The sequence below is a fragment of the Artibeus jamaicensis genome, unplaced genomic scaffold (assembly GCF_021234435.1).
Source record: "Artibeus jamaicensis isolate MK-2021 breed Jamaican fruit bat unplaced genomic scaffold, CSHL_Jam_final contig_465, whole genome shotgun sequence".
Taxonomy (NCBI): Eukaryota; Metazoa; Chordata; class Mammalia; order Chiroptera; family Phyllostomidae; genus Artibeus; species Artibeus jamaicensis.
In genome coordinates, this window is record NW_026521843.1 from 27,786,522 (window position 1) to 27,804,898 (window position 18,377).

Here is an 18,377-nt window from a genome sequence, read left to right on the forward strand (position 1 = left end):
TCTTTTTTTTCCATTTCTTCCCTTTGTGAACCAAAATATCTAATGCCCATCTTACCTTGATTTTGGGAGCACGTAACTTGTTTCTTCGTTTCACTGGTCCCCGTGGAGAGGACCTGTGCTCGGGGATAGATTGGACTGAGTGTTTATAGTGAAACATACTTACAATGATGATTCAGGTGATGGAATTGGGAACTTTGAACTGATGAGATATAGGTGAGGTTTTGGAATTTCTGATATAGTAATGGGTTGAGAGTTTGGGGGCTCTTGGAATGGGATAAATGTATTTTGCATATGGGACAGACATAAATCTCTAGGGTCTAGAGAGTGAACTGTGGTGAGCAGAATAAAAGCACCCCCTCCCCCATAGCTATTCACATCCTAGTCCCTGGACCTGTGAATATGTTACCTTAGGTGAAAAATTGACTTTGCAGATATGACTGAGTTTAGGGACCTCAACATGGGATCAGTCTAATCGCTCGAATCCTTAACATTGAGAAACTTTCCAGTTGTATTTAGCCAGAGGAAGATGTGCCTATGGAAGGAAGGTGAGAGAGGTGCCGTGGTGCTGGCTTTGAAAATGAAGGAAAGGGGTCAGAACCAAGGAATACGGATGGCCTATAGGACCCGGAAAAGACAAGGACGACTCCACGAGGGTCTCCAGAAGGAACACAGCCCTCCAGCACCTTGATTTTAGCCCAGTGAAGCCCAATGGGGTTGGACTTCTAAACTACAAAAGTGGGAGATGACACATTTGTGCTGTTTTAAGCCACCAAGTTTGTCATAATTAGGTACAGTAGCCATAGAAAACTAATATAGCCATGCATAAGAACCCATAGCTAACATCAACTTAATGGTGAAAGACTGAATGCTTTCTGCTTAAGATCAAGGATAAGATGAGAATGTCTGCTTTCGCCAGGTCTATTCAACATTGTACTGGATAGTCTAGCCAGGGCAACTGAGCAGGAAAAAGAAATAAACGGCATCAAGATTGGAACAGGAAAGTAAATAACTATCTTTATTTACACATGATATAATCTTGTGTATAAAAACTCCTAAGGAATCTATAAAAAACATTAGAACAAATAAATGAGTTCAGCATGGTTGCAGGATACAAGATAAATATGCAAAAGTCTATTACATCTCTATAACACTGACAATGAGAAATCCCAAAATAAAATTAAGAAAACCATTCCATTTATAATAGCATCAAAAAAGAACAAAATCCTTATGAACAAATTTAACCAAATAAGACATGTACCCTGGAAACTATAAAATATCACTGAAAGAAATAAAAAAAAAGGCTTGAATAAATGAAAAAAAAGGCATCCCATTCTCATGGATTGGAAGACTTAATATTGTAAGATGGTGGTACTCCCCAAATTAATATACAGAGTAAATGCAGTCTCTGCCAAAATCCCAGCTGGCTTCTTTGTAGATGTTGATAAGCTTATTTTAAAATTCAGGTGGAAATTCAAGGGACCTAGAGTAGCTAAGCCAATTTTGAAAAAGAACAAACTTGGAGGACTCACATTTTCTGAATTTAAAACTTATTGTAAATTGAGACTATGGTATTGGCATAAAGATAGATGTAGAGATCAATAGAATAGATTTTGACCCAGCAATTCCACTTCTAGGATTATATCCTAAGAACCATGAAACACCAATCCAGAAGAACCTATGTAGCCCAATGTCCATAGCAGCACAATTTATAATAACCAAGTGCTGGAAGCAACCTAGGTGCCCATCAGTAAATGAATGGATCAAAAAACTATGGTACATTTACACAATGGAATTCTCTGCAGCAGAAAGAAAGAAGGAGCTTCTACCCTTTGCAACAGCATGGATGAAACTGGAAAGCATTATGCTAAGTGAAATAAGCCAGGCGGTGAAAGACAAATACCATATGATCTCACCTTTAACAGAAACCTAAACAACAAACAAACAAATAAGCAAAATATAACCAAAGACACTGAAATAGAGAGCAGGCTGACAGTGACCAGAGGGGAGAGGGGAGGGAATTTCAGGGGAAGAGGGGAAGGGCTTACAGGAACAAGTATAAAGGACACATGGACAAAAACAAGGGGGTGGAATGGAAATGGGAAGGAGGTGGGGAGGGCGGGGGGTGGGCTGGGATGGGAGTAAAAGGCAGAAAACTACTGGAACAACAATTAAAATAAAAAAAATAAAAGAGAATCTAGAAATAAACCCTTTCATTTTTGTTCACTTGGTTTTCGACAAAGGCATTAAAACAATTAAATGAGGGGAAATAATAGTCTTTTCAACAAATTGTGTTAGACAACTGTGTATTCATATACAAAGGAATAAATTTGGACTCTTACCTTCAAAACACACATGAAAAGATAATTAACATGAATCAAAGATCTAAATGTGAGAGCTAAACCTGTAAAACTTTTAGAAGAAAATAGAACTTTACCTTAAGCCTCCGTGATCTTGTGTTAGGCAATAGTTTCTTGTCATGTTGGATATGACACCAATAAACACAAATTACAAAAGAAAAGATAGGTAAGTTGAACTTCAACAAAATTAAAAATATTTGCACTTCTAAGAACACCATCAATAAAGTGAAAAGACAACCCACACTGATTGGGAGAAAATTTTTCTAAGTCATGTATCTGTCAGAGTCTTATAACTAGAATGAAAAAACTTGTACAACTCGACAATGAAAAGACAAACCCATTTAAAAAAAAAGGCAAAAGATATGAATAGACAGTCCAAAAAAGCAGTACAAAGGGTCAATAAGCACATGAAAGAATGCTCAACAACGTTAGAGAAATGCAAATCAAAACTACAACGATGTCACTTTACACCATCCAGAATGGCTGTGATCAAAAAGACAGACAATAACCAGTGTGGATGAGGATGTGGAGAAATGGACTCTCATACATTGTGGGTGGGAACGTAAAATGATGCAGCTGCTTTGCCAAAACAGTTTGACACTTCCTCAAAAAATTAAACGTATAACCCAATAAGTCTAATTCTAGGTATATTAGAGAATTGAAAACATATGTCCAAAAAAAAAAAGGAAAGAAAGAAAAAGAAAACATATGTCTACACAAAAACTTGTGAATAGAAGCCTTCTTCTTATTTATAATAGCCTACAAAATGAAAAGAACCCTTATGTCCATCAATTGAAGAATGGATAAGCAAAATGTGGTATATCTATTTATATGATGGAATATTATTTAGCCATAAATAGGAATTAAGTACAGCTATATGCTACAAGGTGGATAGACTTCAGAATCATTGCACTAAATGAAAGAAGCCAAACACATATATGATTCCATTTACGTGAAGCATTCAGAATAGGCAAATCCATAGAGACACAAAGTAGATTAGTGGCTCTCAGAGGCTGGGGATGGGGGTGAAAGTGGACAGTGATCGCTCATGGGTACAGGGTTTCTTATTAGACTGACAAAATGTTCTGGGGTTTGATGGGAGTGCTAGTTGCACAACTCTCTAAATATATGAAAACACCAAACTGTACACTTTAAAAGGCCATATGTTCTACTCACTTCTCTGTCTGCTCACATATATTGATGAATATACGAACAAATGGAGGAAATATTCTAACACTTCCATGTGCTAAGGGGTAGGTTCAGGCTCCGTGATGTATGGGTGCTGCTTTTGGAAACAGTGGCTCTCAGTAGAAAATGTACTTGCTTACTACACGTTTCCTACTACAGAAAGGCAGGGAATAAAATGCATTTAGATTTGGAGCCTGAACTCGAGTGAGTCTTCCTCCCAAGAGGCACCACGGAGATCATTCTGCCATGACTGTTGACCTTTCTGGAAGATTTTGAAAAGCCCATACCTGAAAATGGGGAGGACCTTATACTTCATGAATGTTTGGCGAGTGACACTGAGTACTGGACAGTGGGAAGGTCAGTGCTGTCTCCTATAAAGATTTTGTGGCTGTAACAATGGGGTGAGAGCATTTCTTATGTGTGGCAGAGCTAAGGTTGCCTCGTGCAGCTCCCCAACGCTTATAGCAATAAACCTTTTGTGACGGTCCTGCTATTTTGCACACCACATATACACTCTAATTTTGGTCTTATTCTGCTTTCCCTGAGTGAGGACACAAGTGGTAATGGGTCTCACAAGAATGCATGTGGTTGTGGTTGTAGGAGACTTATGAGCAAAGCCCTCTTAAGGTTTGCCCCTTCCCTCTACTTGTAGAGACCAGACTTCAGCTGCATGATTCTAGCCACTCATTGGGTGTGTGCTGGGCTCCCACAGACACTGTATCTGGGGTATCCTGTATATGTCAATATCGACTTTTGATGAACACTTGTACTTCACCACCCTCCACCATCTGTGCTATTACGTGCCTTTGCTCATCTAACAACGATTTAAACCAATAGCAGTTAAGCTACTCTGCATATTTGGTGAAAGCATAACCTTCTGAGCTCTGTGGAGATGTTAAAAGGTGCCCTGCCAGACACAATTTTGTCCTTCTTCCCCAAGCTGTGCTGCAGAAGCCTTAGACACGGAGCAGAGAGGGAGAAGTGTCGATGACAAGGATTGCTGGGAGTCTGTTTGATCTTGTTGCATCTTGTGCATTTTGACCTTTACTCCGCTTTCAGGGCCTTAGTTTCCCCACAGTGACTAACTGCACACTACTCGTGCCTTTTATTGGAAGAGGCTAAGTTCCAAGCCTGTGGTCCAGCTCAGTGTTGGTGAACAGTTAAAAAAGAAAAAGCTTAGCAGGTAAGAGCACAGGCTCAGGGTCAGACCGACTTGGGTTTGAATGTTGTATGACTTTGGGCAAGTTACTTATCTCTTCTGAATCTCTTTTTCCTCACCTGTGACACTAGATAATAATACCAACTCCCTCATGAAGTAGGTGGAGGAATAAATGAGCTAACATAGGTAAAGCAGAGTGCCTGGAATGTACAGGTAATCCAGTAAGTGTTAGCTACCATTACCACCACCCTCCTCCTCCTCTTCCCCCTCCTCCTTGTCATCATGACTATATATATTCAACAGTTTTGGTTGCAAGTGACAGAAGCCCATCTTAAATGAAGTTAAGCAAAGAAGAGAAATATTTTGGTTTGGATCATTGAAAACTCTAAGCACAGGCTGGCTCCAGAGTTTCAGCCCTGTCATTTGTGCTCAGTCTCTCTCCAAACCTCACTCTACTCTCTTCTGTCTTGGCTTCACCCTCCAGCAGGTGGACTAAAGGGCAGCTGGGCACTCCAGCCTGCAGAGGCCTACCCCCTTCTCTTCCCACCAAAGGGCCTATTCAGGTGGACACTCCAGCCCACACGTCCATGCTCCACCCACAAACTCACTTCCCAGCAAACATCTTCTTCTTGTCCTTTGAATGACAGTCCTGGGGAAGGGGCTTCCACGGGCTTTGAAAATAGATGCCGAGAAGTCTGGACAAAGAATTCTGGTGCCCTGGGTAACAGGAGCATGCATTAAAAGTGGATGTAGAAAGGATGCAAGCTCAAGATGGGCATGTTCACGTGGTCCCACAGAATCATCACCTCATAGGGAAAGGTGGGGCTAGATGGGGGCCTGAGCAGACGCCCTGGTTGTCAGGTCAAAGAGAAGTATTTATTTATTATATAGCATATTTATTCTATAATGATTGTTGTGGCACAGTCTAATAACTATTCAAAACAGGGTACAATGAAGTGTTGCAGAGTTTAAGAAAGGAGAGAGAACACTACCTGTAGGAAAGGATTTCTCATGAAGGGGGCCTTGGAGGATGAGATGATCAGGATAAAGCAGCACACAGAGAAGGGCATTCCGGGTGAGGAGAGCCACATGAACAAAGGCCAGGAGGTCAGAGTGGTCTTCTGTGTGTGGGGACAATGAAGAGCTCAGTAAGACAGAAGGGATGTGCTGGGAAAAGTAAGGGCCAGCTGGTAGCACTGGAGGGGCATTTAGAGGAGCTCTAAGAGAGGCTCTGGGTGCAAATCTATCACAAAAGACTTGGGGAGTCTTTGAAGGTTCACAGAGGATGAGGGCTGAGACTGGTGCTGGAGAAGCTGGCCCAGGCAGCGCCATGTCAGTGGACCAAAGGGCTCACCCAGAGCCGGGATCTGGGCTAGTGGATGAGCAACCAGACAGGGGCTCCTGTGAGGAGGACAAAAGGCAGGGGCCAAGTTGGGAGCAGAAGGAAGCACTTATTCACAGCCAGTGGGAGAGGTGAAGCTGCCAAAGAGACCAAATCCAGAGCTGGTGTCACCAGAAGCACCAAGTACCTGGCCCCGAGTGAGCCGCATGCATATGTATTCCCAGATCTGCTGGGACAAGGGAAAGGGGACACAAGTTCGGTCTCACTTGTGGTTCAGATAACCAGCTGAACTGCATGAGGTATTTGCTTTTCAATTTTGTCCCAGGCCCTCAATGGGCAAATAAAATTCAGTGAGTCTATGAGACCTGGCTTGGCTGGGGTTACTGCCTCTGGGTGTTCTGTGGGCAGAGCTGGCGCCTCAGGCACAGGCTGACGTGTTGGTGAAGTTCCTGTGGCCAGAAGTGAGGGCTTTTTCCTGGCTGGTGTTGCTGGGTGGTTTGTAGGGCCCTGTCTGCTGGCTGGGGGTGAATGCAAACTGAAGTGTATTTGTAAAGGGGGCTTCCAGTCCGGGCCTGGGCCTGTCGGCTTCTCGTATGAGAAAGGAGAACTGCAGGCGCCTGGCCAACCACATGACTGGGATATGTGCCAACAGGTTCAGGCGGGGCCCCCCGGAGCCTTGGCTCCTACAGCCTGGGGCACTCAAAGGGGCCCAGGGGTATTTCTGGGTGAAAAAAAAACCCATGCCATGTCATTTGATTCGACCTCAGCCTTTAAGCTGGGCAATTTATAGTGGTGTGGGATTCAGCAACCCACAATTATTTACCGATCACCAGTTATGTGTCTGCCTTGTGCTGAGTGCCCCGTGGGGTACAGAAGAGACCCACATGACTTCTCAACAGTCTAGAAGTTCAAGATGGAGGACTTTGGTTCAAGCCCCAGCTCTACTGCTTACTAGTTATATAACTTTAGCAAGTTTCCTAACCCCTCTTTTTTTCAGTTTCCTCATTTGAAAAATGGGCACGGAAACACTTTGACAATGGTGCAAAAAATAAATGGTATCATTCATAATGACATATCATCAACAGATATTTTTTCTATCTAACAAATGGGGACTAATAAAATTTACAATTTTATACTATTTTTTTCATATTACAATTTGTTCTGAAATGTAATGAGTACTATAAAATTTTTTCTTGCTCCTAAGAAACATGTGCTCTAATTGGGGAAATAAAATGAACATACATATAATAGCAATGTATACAAGAAAGAAAGAAAATATACCACATAGGCTAAGAGTCACTTGGTACTTTCTCAACTATGGCTCAAATAAATGTGGTCATTTTTCCCCTTTCTTCTTGCTATCTCTCTATGAAGTGTTTGGGGTTACCGTAGGCTCTGGAAGGTGGGAATTGTCTATAATCAGAAGCCACTGTCCCCTTAGCCCCTATTGTAGATGGGACAAATACGGCCCAAGGTGGTAAGGAGTCTCGCACTGCAAAATTGTGCCTTTAGGAAGTGGCAGACTGGACGTCAGGACTTCTGGCTCTTTCCAACCCACTCTGCTACCCTCGGACTTGGCCGTTGTGCACAGTGTGTGAGATCTGGGTCACTGAAGAGGGCCCGTCGGCTGCTCACGCCCATCACTGCAGGCCACACCTCACTTTCCTTCCCCGGGGAAGTCCTTCCCACAGAACCACAGGGTCACTGTCTTTGAAAACATTACTTCTGGAGTAAAAACAACAACAAAACACGGCAATGGGAATTTTCAAATGGGCACAAATTCAAAATTCATTTGAATCTGAAAATTCTAGTGAATTTTCAAATTTCCAAAAAGGAGAGAGACATGTAAAACATCTCCAAGCAAGAGCCATTCCACTCTGACCTTGGACCTTCCTGACCTCACCCATCCACACAACCCTCAGCTCACGGACTGATCACCCCACAGCCATGGCTGCTCCATCCTCCGTACTGGGCACCAAAGCCGGGAGCAGCCAAGTGCTCGCCTTGGTTTTGCCATTCCCCTATCTGGCAGGAACTGCTAATCCTTCATTACTGAAAATAACTTTCTTATCCAGGACCCAATCACCACGAAACCTCATATCATCAGGATGCAGTTTCTTCCAATCCTGTATGGTAACTGATTTTCCTAATGATGTCCCCGAGGCCCTGCAACACCCTGGAATGCTTTCTGAATCATTGAGAGAGTATGCGGTTGTGTTCGGTCTAGTTTTATTGTGAAGCGATTCTCACTGTGCTTTTCCACAGTCCGGAATAAAAGGCAGGTCTCCTGGGACCTATCTACATGCTGCGGGGAAACAAAAGACACCTGTCTATGGGCAGGCAGCCTGTCCTGGTCATTTCAGCCACTACTGGCCATCTGTACGTCCGCGTCCATCCGGGTGTATCTGCTCGGCTCTGGTTCTATCTATGGTGTGTGGTGTTTATTGTAGGGGTTTGAGGCCTTGCATTTTTTGGGGGGGATCCTGTTTCTCTCATTTGGCTGGGAGGTCCTCAGGGGTGAGAAGCATTACTCATTCTTTCTCTGTCTCCCAAGCACGTTCTGCTGATGAGTGTGGTCACACCAGCAGCCAAGTCTCCGGGGCTGCTGCCCTCACTATAGGGCCCGCTCTGGCCAGACAACTGCCTGTTCCCTGCAGACACACGCCACCTGTGGCAATGCAAACCTGCCTTCCAAAGCAATCAATCCTTGGGTCCGAGTTTCCCAGTTACTTTGGCTTTTTCCCCTAGAACTCAGTCTGCCGGCGGTTCTCCCAAGGAGAGTTATCCACTCCATGGTTTCTGCCTGTCCTCCTCACATGCTGCCTTAATTAGACTATCCGCCTCCAGGGACAGTAGTTGGTGAATGGAATGAGGGGAAAGAGCTGGCAGGGCAGAGGCAATAGGAAACACTGGCAGTGATATGACAAGAGGCACAGATGTTCATTGCCCTCTTTCCATGAAGTGGCCCCTATAACGTAAGGCCCTTGGGGCAGGAATCTTACGTGTCCAGTTCACCTTATAGTCCCAGCACTGGGGAAAGGGCTCTGCTTATGTTCAATAAATATTTGCTGAAGGAATGAGACTTGGGATCCCATGACAATTCAGCCATTCATGAGCTCTGTGGATCTTTCGCCTTTCCTCATCTCTAAGCTGAGGGGCCCACGGCTGTAGTTCATTTGCTATATTATATTCCACTGAATGAAGCTCAGACATATAATGTAGAGTGGGAAAGAAAAGTAAGTAGTACACAATGACATGCGAAATTAATGATCATTTGTCAAAACACAAAAAAGTTCTATTGAGAGGTATACTATATATGAGCTATTGCCACAATATCGCTGCATAGCAAACTACTCTAAAATTCAGTGGCCGACTAACCTCATGTCTTCTTGCTCAGGTGTCTGTGGATTGGCTGGGAGTTGGCCGATCTAGTCTAGGTTGCATTGGGTTTGATTCCAACTTCAGACTGGGTCCAGGTCTGTTCCACACAAGTGTCATCCTCTTTTAATCAGCAGGTGGGACCTGGAGCATGTTCTTCTTATGGCAGAGTTGGGGATATAAGAGGAGAAAGTGGAAACAAGTGATGCCTCTGAAGACCTGGGCTCAGAATTGGCATCCACCAACGCCTACAAGCATTCCACCGACCACAGCCAATCCAACATCACTGGGCAGGGAAATTTATCCCACCTCTAATGGGAAGAACTGCAAAATCATATGTTCAAGGGTATTTAAGACCTCGGAACAAGAAATAATGCAATCTACCATGCAAACATACTTTGTAAAGCTATAAAAATAATCAAAGGAACAATAAACCCAAAACTCAAGATAGTGGTTATTTCTGGGGGCGGGGGGGGCAGGAGAAAAGAATGGGAGAAGAGCAAGTACCAGTCTACTGTGAGGTGCAGTGGTGGGCTCACAGGTTTTATGATGACTAAGCCTTATAATTTACATAGATAGTATTCTGTACATGGCAAATGTCATTTAATAAAAACACTAAATATAAATAAATAAATAAATAAATAAATAAATAAATAAATAAGGGATACATGTAACCCACTTACATGAGAGTTTCTTTCCAGGGCTAACTTTGAATATCCTGCTAGTCTAAGTACATGGGTGCTGAGAGCTCTTCTTTGGTGGTAGACAGCATCTGAACATTCAGCAGTAATCCTGGTTACCCAGCAACCAGTATTCAGCCCATGGTGGTGGGCCCAGTCCTGCCTATGCTCAGTGAGGAAGATGAGAAGACACTGAGGGCTAAGGGAAGTCTCTAGAAAACGATTTGGATTGCAGTTATGAGACAGTACTGAGAGCCCTGGCTTGGATTCCAGTCTCACTGGCCTCAAATCCCCAACTGAGAAACTCAGTGGCCCCAGGAAAGTTATTTAGCCTCTCTGAGTCTGTTTCTTTACTCATAAGTGAGACAACTGTACGGTGAACAGTTGCTACAAATCCCTGAATACATGAGTTTCTATTTGTTTTCTGAGGTTGAGCAGAGAGGCCATGTGGCATAATGAGTTGCAAAGTCTGATCCCTGTGTTTGAATTCAACCTGTTCTGCGTATAAGGATGGGTCCCCAGGCAGTGATTTAACTTTTCCAAAGCTCCACCACCTTCTGGAATGTGGTAGTACTAATTTTTTTCCAAAAGGCATGTTGGGTGGTTTAAATTAGGTAATGTATATAACGAAACTGACACATAGTGTGCTCAATAGACGTTAATCCCTTTCTCCTCCTGTTTCCAGCTACACAGCTTCCTCCTGCCCATGAATCAAAGAGGGTGGGAGAAAGAGGTCAAGTTCAAGGCCAGGTGTGTTAAGAGAAGATGGGTGTGAATCCCAGTCTCCTTGGCTCAAATAGGGGTGTGTCAGGTGTGGGTACTGAGCGGGAGTGGGGGTTAGGGGCCTGGACCCAGAGAGGGATTATGTTTTCCATTACCCAAACATCTCCAATTTCAGTCTCAATTTTGGGAAGCAAAATAATTTTGGCCCCCCACACAGTATCTGTCTCTGGAACTGATTATCTGCTTTGTTAAGTTCAGAGGCATTCTGATAAGGGTAATTGAATTAGGCTTCCCCGGGCTCCTACAAGCAGGCTCACTGCCGCAGTAGGGGGTCTCTCTGTCCACTCCCCCTGGCAGTGGCGCAGGCCCTCCCTCCAGCACTCCTCTTTGGAGCCTGCCCTCCTGGAGTGCTCAGCGCCTTGGGCTTTGCCTTTGAAGATCTTTGCAGAGGAGCCTCTTCAACTCCCCACACTCCCGGGGCTCTTCACACTTCCCTGGGGTCTTGCCCTGAGTCTGTTTCCACCCACTTTGGAGGCCTCTGGGGGGCGGGGAAGGAGTCTTCCTTCAAGGCAGAGGAATTTCTGGAGGTCAAGGAAATGTCTGCCTGGGGACAAAAGAGCAGGAGGTCAAGGTTCAAATGGTGTTGACCTAAATTTTTCCCAATTCCAGAGGGCTTTCCTTTCAGGGGAAGTTGCTTCCATTTTCCTCACAATCTTGGCAGGACTCTGCCCACCTGAAATGACAGCAGTATGGTCATTTGGGGATATCACCATGACAGCAGCCACTGACGTTTTCAAAAATCGGCAGGCTGCAAAACAAGTTATTTGATCCCCCCAAAATGTGTGCAGACTCAGCCTCCATTTCTCACCCTGCCCTGTGGTTCCACACCCTACCCTGTCCTCCTCTTGTGACCACACAGAAAACCAGAGGGTTTGTTGCTGTGTACCTCCTAGGGGTTGGTCTTCCTCCCCCTGAACCAGGGTCCCCTGGAGGCTGGCAGGGCAGAGTGACTATGCAGTGTGCCTGAGGCTCTACTCAAGTCCTCTTGGTTCCATGATCTGTTAGTCCCACCACCGGTCCCCAAATTCTGCCCCACCAGGCTGCCCTCTTGTCCATCTCCTGATGAGCTCATCATTATTTTAACCAAAAGCAACGTAGTTTTAGAGACCACTAGAAGAGATCTGGGTTTAAATCCTGCTACTTTGTGTGATCTTTGGTAGATTAGTAACCTGGGAGGATTGGCAATAGCACAGAGGTTCTCAAACATTCTCTATTTATGGTGTTCTTAAGTACTTCAGTCATTTTTTTCAGTGTCTCTAGGCCTTAAGAAACACCTAGGAGTTCTATTTATTATGAAGTTGGGACCAAACAACATAAGGATTTATGTCCTGACAAAATAATACATAAACACTAAAAGAAAAAGTAATAATTTTATTTCATTCTTAAGTTAATGACCATTACTTATTAATAAGATGTATGTACCTCTTGGACACTGGACAACTCTTCAGACCTTGCAATCTGATTGGACCATGCTGCCTTCACTCCTGTTCCATGTTGATTTTCATATGGTTCTTGTTTATTCCTTGCAGCTGCTACCAAAGACCGAGCTTCACAGATATGACATCATCAAAAGGAATGTAGGGTGATCGTATGTTAAAACTGTGAACTACCTTGAACTAGTGCTTTGCACAGTGTCTAACAGGTGTTGAGTATCATTATGTTTCCCTCAAAATTTAAAGTAACTCACAGTGCCCCTGTGAGTTTGCAGTTGCACCGTGGAGTGGGAACTGTAATAACAATGTTTGAAAAACACCTACTGTATTATAGGTGCTTAAAATGGTAGCTCTCATGAGTTCTCTTTAAACTTCTAAAGTCACTGTTGCTTGGTTTATGACCATACTTCCCCACCAGATTAGACTGAAATCTGATTGAAGGCTATCTTATCTATCTAAGTATCCTCTATAACTGGCACATAGTAAGCTTTCAATAAATGTTTCTTAAATGAATGAATGGCTTTTGGGCCAACTACCTATTGGTTCATCTATACTCCTTCCTTCCTTCCTTCCTTCCTTCCTCCCTTCCTTCCTTCCTTCCTTCCTTCCTTCCTTCCTTCCTTCCTTCCTTCCTACTATCCATACATCTTTCCATCTATCCATCCAATGAACAGTAGAAAGTTAACTCTGCTGTCAGCTGGAATTGCCTCCCAACTCCTGACCCTCACTAGTGGATAGTGTTGACTCCTCCTCTCCTTCTTGTCTACCTCATGTGGCCTTGGAGAACCATCGTACTTCCAAAGCGTACTTCCCTGCTCTGAAATTGTTTGTTCATGAGTGTAGCTTCTTCTTCTCCAAGGTCTCTGCAAATTCCTCAAGGACAGAAACAAGTCTAATTCACCCATGAATCCTCACACTTTTTCTGACATGGGATGTTCTCCACAGAGATGAACATACAGTAGGTAGGTGCTCATTAAATAATTGGTAAGCAAATTACTTGTGTTATGCTTGGCTCTATGTACAACATTTGATCAGCTTGTCTACATGATGCATCATTACAAAAATGGGTAGGTAGTGACCCGCCTATACATGGAAGGAAGAAGGAATCAGGGTGATTTCAGCAGAAGGCAGCCAGAACTGGGTGCTGAGTAGTGGGCAGAAAACTGATAAGCTGAAGGAAGGAGGCAGGCATTCAGGATTGGGATGGGAGAGCATGAGAAATGGCCTGCAGGCGGAGATATGCTTGCTGTGTGAGGGTCAGTGAAGTAAAAGGCTTAACTGGATAGAGAGGGAATGAGGTGAGGTCATGAAGAATAAAGCTGGGTAAGAAATTTCTAAGATCTTGAAAGATTGGAAGAAGCATGTGAAAATGTGAACACTAGTATTTAGATGGAAGTTGTACAATAGAGTTGGTTGTGTAAAGGTGGTTGCACCATATTGAATCACTTTACCTGGGGAAGAGGGACAAGGGTTAGAGGGGAAATCAAAATAATATGTTTTGTTACAGGAGAGGTCCAAATGAGAACATTTTGCTGGGGTCTAACTGGCCATAGGTTAGATGATTTTTCTATCCACCACACAAGTAAATAGCTCAAGGGCAGGCTGCCCGCCAGCATAAACCTTTGTGTGGAAAATACTGCCAGTGTGGCTATGGAAAATGCCCTCTTGCTGACCATAATTATACAGAATGTGTGCAAATAAAAGCTGAAAGAAAACACTTTTGCAGAGGTGTATTTTTTTTCTGTTCTTATTTTGACAGAGTGGAAGAGAAATTCACAGACCATTTTCTCATTCTCCCAGTTGGGGTAGAATGAGCTCATGCTACAGGGCTGGGGGTTGGGTTTCAGGGAAAGACCCAGAACTAGTTTCCACACACAGACCCACGCTTATGGGTCTTGTAGCTCTGACAGAGCCTCTGGCGGCCAGGGAGTTATCAAAGAGAAGTCTGAAGAGGCTTTGCCTTGTTCATCTCTCAGAACCAACAAAGTTTGGTTCTTTTCAGCTGAAGGGAGACAGGGGAAACTGGAGTGTACAAAGTAGAATCCTTACCTTTCAAGGTTAAGGTTATCTTTTAGAGTTATCTTCAGTGGAAGGTAACTCCTCGGGGCTCCCATCAGTGACCACTTCTGAAGACCCCTAGAGCATTACAAATACCTCCTAAAGAGCCTACTCCAAGCACAAGATGTTAAGTTGTTCTTTCAAATTTTACACCCGCCCTTCTACAAAGTGGCCCTTTCTCCTCTTGTCTTTGCCATTCATAGGACTACTTGAGTGAAAAGTCCTTGAATGAAGAACTAGTATTTGCCAGTCCAGCTGTATGCATTCATGGATTGCCTGGTCCCACTGGGACTGGGCACCAACGTGGGAATAGGCAAAGGATAGGCAACTGAACAATACGCACCCAAAGTCCCTGCACTTGTAGAAGGTCTGCTGCAGGGGCACATGTGCACTAGAGCTGGAAATGGATCGGGAGCTGCAAATCCCAAGGGGACCAAGGGAGCATGGGAGAGCAGCCCTTTCTGCAAGCAGTCCTTGCTCTGACTGCTGTCATTCCATTCTCCCCCCACCACACACTCATAGTTTCTGTTACTCCACCTTGCATAGGGCCCATAACAAATACCAGCTCCTGTATGTGTGGCAAGTTGTTATACAACTTTTGGCATCTGTCCCAATGCTAACTGGCTGTTTCTTTGTCTTCAGAGGAATACTACTGGCCCACTGGCCTTGACCTTTTTGTCAGGGGCAGGGGGTAAAGCAGGGCCTAATGCTCTGGTTGGTCTTTGGCTTGGCTGCCCTTGCGTTGAGCACCCACAGTGCAGAGAGCTGAGGGGTGAACATGTGCCACTTCGGAGCAGAGGTTATGAGTGCAGGTGTGAGCAAAGCAGGCAATGACTGCCATCTCTAACATGACAGTCATTCTGAACAACACTGGTAGGTAAGGCTGTGGCAGGGATGACCCACAGTGTTTATCAGTTTATTGAATATTTGTTTTACATGTAGAAAATATTTTCATGGAAAGAAAAAAATCTCATCATAAATTCCATGTGACTGTGATATAGTCTAAGACATGTAGATATATTTATACTCAATAATATCCAAGGCACCTGTTACTGTTAAAGAATAGGAAAAGTCACTTCAGTGTTACATTGGAAAACAACCCTCCCATTCCATTAAAAACCAAGAAAAACTATTCAATTGACTATTTGATTTTCCAAATGTTTGTTTTTTAAACAAAAGTTTGTCTATATAAAGAAGATAGGAGGAATTGTAATGTTAAGTTTGCAATCCCAATAGCTTTTAAAACTCACCTTCATGGGCAGACAACCCTACTTTGTCCCAGCCCATCATTTGGGACGTGTGACTGCAACCACGGCCTTTGCACATGTGTTCGGCATACTCTGAACTCTGTGGCAGGTCCTCTTGGTTACTGTAGATACTGCCCCTCAGCAGAGGGGCATGAGAAAGGGTGAGGATGTCATGTAGGATTAGGTGTGGCTGGTGATAACAGACACCCCAAAGAGCAGTGGATTGTTAGACAAACAAGTTCATTTGTCTCTCAAGTAAAAGTTCAGGACAACATAGCGGCTTCACTTCACAAAACCCTCAGGAAGCCAGGTTCATTCTGAGTTCTCTCCATTTTTGGAGACTTCCACTTCACAGGTCAGTTTTCCTTTGGTGTCTGGGATAGAAGTCCCTCTGTTGCATTTCTGTTACAAGCTGCAGGAAGCAGGAAGAAGAAAAAGGGTAGCAAAGGGCACTCAGTGGCTATCTCCTAAGGAAGCTCCTTAGAATATACCAGATAAATTTCTGCTTACAACCCATTGGTCACATGGCCACCCTTAGCTACAAGAGAGGAAATGTACTCTTTATTTCAGGTGGCCATTCACCGGCTAAAATTTCTATTATCATGTATATTAGTCAAGGTTCTCCAGAAAAACAGAACCAATCTGACTCATATATACATATAATGGAGGCAGGAAAGTTTAAAATCTGCAGGGTGGGTTGGCAGGCTGGAGAGCCAATGCCGCAACTTTGGTTTGAAGGCCAGAAGACTAGAAATTCTTTCTTGCTTCCAGTCTTTTTGTTCTATTCAGGCCTTTAACTGACTGCATTGGGCCCACTCAAATTATACAGGACAATCTGCTTTACTCAGGGTCCACTGGTTTAAATGTTAATCACATCCAGAAGAACTCTCACAGAAACACCCCAAATAATGTTTGATCAAAATATCTAGGCACCCCGTGGTCCAGCCAAGGTGACACATATATTAACCATCACGGTATGGGAGAGCTGGAGATGGCTACTGGGGACAACAGCCATCTCTACCACACTGGAGATCAGCCAACGTGCTCTGAGCAAGAATGTTAACAGTCCTGAGGGCAATGACCTTGTCTATATTGGTCACTCTTATAGTTCAGCAATTTTCATAATACTTGCACAATAATGGTGACCAATGAATATGGGTTGAGTGAATAAGGTATGAAATCAATGTGTAGAGAGAATTAAAATGAGCTGTATCCATAGATGAGAACATGTTCAGCAAATGTTTTCCATAAAATGCCTCAAAGTAAACATTTTCTTCTCTGTGGGTCATACGGTTTCTGGACCAAGTCTTCAGTTCTGTGGTTGCAAGTGAAAGCAGCTGCAGAAAGCATGTAAATGAATGGGCGTGGCCAGATTTGACCCATGGGCAGTAACTTCCTGAAGCCTGGACAATATCAGAGTTTAGAAGGACCTAACCCCTCATTTCATAGAAAACTGAAGTTAATTGGATTGGTCAGGTTTACACATGGGTCGATGGCAGCAGAACCAGGAACAGATCATAGGCCTCCTAACTCCTTGTTCAGTGCTTATCCTACCTCAAAAATTAACCAAAAAAATTAATTTTTGAGGGTCAACAATGTAGAAAGAACACCTCCTGCTCCTCACTCAATGTCACAGACCTTGGAAGAGTAGATTTTGTTTATCTGTGTGTCTATGTTTAGATTATGTGTGTGTGGGGGTATATGGTGTATGTTATGGGGTGTGGCGTGTAGTATGTGTGGACTATGTGTGTGTAGGTATGTGGTATGTGGGGATTGTGTAGTGTGTATACGGGGGGTATGTTCATTGCCACGGGGAAGGATCATTGCCCTCTGTAGGCCTGAGAGGGCACTGGGGTGCTATGACAACTTCACGCCAGCTTTCATGAATTCCTTGTCAGAGGAGACAGAATGTAGAATGCCAAATCCATGCCTACCCCCTCTCATGTCATCCACCCATGCACTGATGGTGAGTCATAGACAGAGGCCTGGTCCTTTCTGCAAGCAGTCGCACTGAGACAAAAACAAGTGAAAAGAAAATGCCAGGCAGGTGCCTGATGGGAAAGAGAAGGCCTGGTCCACTTCCCACAGCCCCAGACTCAAGAGAAAATCAATCTTCTGAAACTGCGACTGCCATGGTTACATGATGGCTAAGCTCCCAATATGGTAGCCACAGCCATGTGTAGCTCCTGAGCGCTTGAAATGTGGCTACGACTAAAAATCTGTGTTTTAAATATATTCATTTTTGGTTCATTTAAACTTAAAAACTGATACTGAAGTTATTGAAAAGCTTTTTTAGTCTGTTGGGCACAATCTGCACATGTGAATCTAATAATTTTCAACTGGATATTTTAAGAAATCTAAATATAGATTGAATATTTCTGTTGAAAACTTAGGATGTGAATAAATATTTAAAATATGCACAGGAGGGGATGATTTCACAAGCATATGCATACATCCAAACACATCAGTTGTAAACATGAAATATGTGCAGTTTTTCTGTATATCAGTTATTCCTCAATAAAGCCGTTAAAAGATAAAAATACACATTTCTAAACTTTAACGCACAACAAAAGACTTTAAAATGGCTCATTCATAAATATATATCTTGATTACATGTTGAATACATGTTGCTAATATTTTGAATGTTATGTTAAATGTACGATTACGATGAATTTCACTGGTTTCTTTTCATTGTTTGTAGTGTGGCTGGTAGAAAGGTAGAGTGGTGTGTGCAGCTCGGGTTACGGCTACA